The following is a 3,670-nucleotide window of genomic DNA, read 5'->3' as shown; positions in this document are numbered from 1 at the left end:
TGGTGGTGTAAAGTAAATGGTAGCTGTGGCTTTTGGGAATAGAAAATCAATGCGGTTTTTTTTGGTTGGTTTCTCATTTTGTTTGAATGTTGTAATGCTCAAAGTGAATCAATAGGTTGTTTTCTCTTGCATGTTGCGTTCTTCATTGTATTTCGTTACTTCTGTTCGATCTGAAAAAGTTTGATTGCACAGCTAAAAGTATAAGCAAATGTGCATTTTTCATAGACTTACTGCCAATTTTTTAAATGGCTTTAAAACAAAACTTGAGTCGCATAATCTGGTTTTCTTTGGTTTTTTTGTGGTTTTTTTTGTACAATGCAGCATTTATGATAGATATAAATCTGTGTAATAGTGCTGACGACAAGATCAAATGAAGGGAATGTTCCTCATCTAGACGGCATGAATTAAAACAAATAATAATTGTACTTAGTCTTCAATGTGCTGTTTCACTTCTTCCTTGTAAAATTCATTGTAGACCTCAAACAGGAATGAGTGAGGAATGCCACAGGACTCCCATTTTTCCAAAGTTTTGTTTTTCCTAATACTTGAGCCTCATCGTCTTTGAACTCGGAGCTTTTCAATGCTTGTCACTTCCTGCTGTCATGTTGCATTTTGTAAGCTTTTTGAGGTTGTTGGCGTTGTTTTGAGTGCTGACTAAAATGGTTTTGTCTAATGAATCGAGACATCAAAATTGTGTATATTTTTTCAGCCTGTGCCAATCCATAACCTACAAGAAATACTTGTTCAAACACCAAATTGAGTCTTTGTTCTGCACAACCCACCTGAAAACATGATGGGGACTGAGGGACTGAGCGTTACAATGTTTACAACTAATGCCAATGGTGTATAATATGTTGTATTGTTCTTGTTGGTTTCTTTCTCTTTTTTTAGGAGAGACTGTGTGATAGTTCTGCTTGTTTGCTTGTGTTGTAAGAAAATGCCATTGTGTGAAAATTTCGCTCTCGAAATTCACGTTTGTCATGAAGTGTGATGGGCAAGGTGCTAGTTAGGTGGTTGTTGATGCTGAATTAAATATGCCATAGCTCCTCGTGGAGAGTGGTGTGGAAAAGAATGTGGAATGTACAGTCTAGCACGCACATATTAAAATCAGGGGGACGTGGATATGTTTTTGTACTGTATGAATTTCGCCATGTACCCGTTTTAAATACAAAGGATATGCATGGCATCTTGTATAAGAAAAAATGCTGGTCCTTAAATGTTTGCTATGTGCATGCTAGATTTATATATATGTGATACATTGTGGTGAAATCAGGCGCTCGTGAATATAATGACATAGAAAAAAACTGGGATTTTTCTGTCCGTTTAGTAATCTTTATCAAATTTTTGTTTTTTGGCTTAACACCTTTAAGGTCCATTTAAAAAACATTTCTGCGTACATTGTTACAGAAAATGTTGATTAAAGGCACCAAAAATATAAAATTTCAGTTGCCAAAGACTCTCAAGCTTATTCAATCACCAAACTTTGACTGCCATTTTCTTGCTGATTTTTACCTCTGAGTGAAACCAGGCAATCCCCATCTCGTGGGTGATTGGCGGATTCTCTGGTGTGGTTTGCTCCTTCTTTCCTATCAAACATCTATCATCCTGATCTCTCCTTCTTTTTTATATTTGTTACTCTCTTGTAACACCTCTAATCTTCGGCACCTATATTACCTTATTGTATTGCTAGTGCCGTAAAACTCTTACTAAAAAAAATCCATACACCTTATTCAACCAAAATTTCTCTACGTTTGTTTAATATAGATGTTTTTTTGTTTTTTTATTGAAAGCAAGACAAATAAACAAGCTTTAAGATGATACCAATAATTCCATGTGCCCTAAAATTGACGAGCGCCTGATTCCACCACGTCATAACACACACACACACACACGTACACACACTCAGATATATGTCAGTGTACTTTCCCAAGAAGAAAGATAGAAATAATATGCTGCTATCTTTCTTTGGAACACTCTGAGTATACTGAAGAGAATAAAGTGTAAAACTTGAGAAAGGACATGGAAAAATGTCTTTCCAGTTGTACAGTTAACTCTCACTGGCACTGTAACAGGGTTATGTGTGTTGCATGATGGAGAATGGAGAAGAAAATAAGGTTGTCAGTATGTTGTTAGTGTCAGTTTGTGCTCATGCTGTTCATACAAGTCCAACGAATAGATGATGAGGATTGCCAAAGGCACAGGCTAATGGGATATGAATGGTGTAGGTTTGGGGTTGTGAATGTCTTGTAAAATAAGGTTGTAGTGTGAGACTAATGTGTGTTGGATGCATCTTGAAAGTGGTGTACTAGTGGAATAGTGAGGAAGTGAGTCGGGTACTGAAAGGAGTGGCATGGTGATGTATTATTGTTGAGTTTATTGAAGTAAAAGTGTGATGTGAATTGTAAAATTTACACTGTCATCCAAAGCGTTAATTGTCAAGTGAAAGTAGTTTTCTTTCACAGTAATTTATTGAAATCATTACCTGTCATTTGGTTGTTGTTCTTCTTTTTCATGTCCTTTTGTTTTGGTTTTTTTTTTGCTAAAATAAATTTATAAAAATGAATGCTTGCATTTGTTGTTATTTCTATATATTTGGTCGTCACAAAGTAGATTTGTTGTGGGTGGTTGGCAGGTGCTCTAGTGTGGTTTGCTTCTTCTTTCCTATCAAACATCTATCATCCTTATCTCCCCTTCTTCTTTTTTATATTTATTACTCCCTTGTAACAGCTCTAATCTTCTGGCGCTCATATGACCTTATGCAGTTGTGAGCGCCATGACCTTATGCAGTTGCGGGTGCCATAAAACCTCTACTGTGGGTGGTTGGCTGGTGCTCTGGTGTAGTTTGCTTCTTCTTTCCTATCGAACATCTATCGTCCTTATCTTCCCTCCTTTTTTATGTTTGTTACTCTCTTGTAACACCTCTAATCTTCTGGCGCTCATAGGACTTTATGCAGTTGCGAGCGCCGTAAAACCTCTACTAAAACTAAACTACAAGTAGATTAATTGTTCTCGATTTTTCACTGTTCCAGAGTTGCCCATCATTACGATTTCGATGGAATTGTTACCATTTTTATTCAATGTTATAAAAATACGATTGTAATGTCTAGTCTGAGCATCCCACGACTGGTCCACTGGGGAGGGGCAATGCTTGTACATGTACGTACTGTAGATCATTCTTCGCAACAGCATGTACAGTATGACCTACCGGAAACACGGTGTCACTTTCGGGTCCCCAAGTAGAGGCCTTTTTTTTTTACACATATACACCAATCCTAGGTCGTGTTCCAGGCGCGTTCAATGCCTGGTTCTGTACCATTGTTGTACATGAACGAATAAGAGAAAATGTGCGGAAGGACAGCGGGGGCTGTTTGAAAATAAAATGAACATGCATTTTCACATACTCATGGCTTTCCCTAGAACTAGCTCTGATTGTTTTTTTCTCTCCAAATTTTGATCTCATCTATAGAGCACTTATTGTGCCAGTAAGCTAGTAGACTTGGCCAAATGTAGCTCTGTAGCTACAGGAGCGTGTTGACGATGGTGAGAAAAAGAGAGGGAAGGAAGTTCTTGATATCTCTCGCTCCTTCCATCTCTTTTTCTGCTTTCCACCTTCTCCTCTTCCCCTACACCCCTTCTCTCTCTCTCTCTCTCTCTCTCTCTCTCTCTCTCT

This window comes from Aplysia californica, unplaced genomic scaffold, assembly GCF_000002075.1.
Source record: "Aplysia californica isolate F4 #8 unplaced genomic scaffold, AplCal3.0 scaffold00322, whole genome shotgun sequence".
NCBI lineage: Eukaryota > Metazoa > Mollusca > Gastropoda > Aplysiida > Aplysiidae > Aplysia > Aplysia californica.
The sequence above is the reverse complement of the archived record's forward strand: the minus strand, read 5'-3'. Positions refer to the sequence as shown.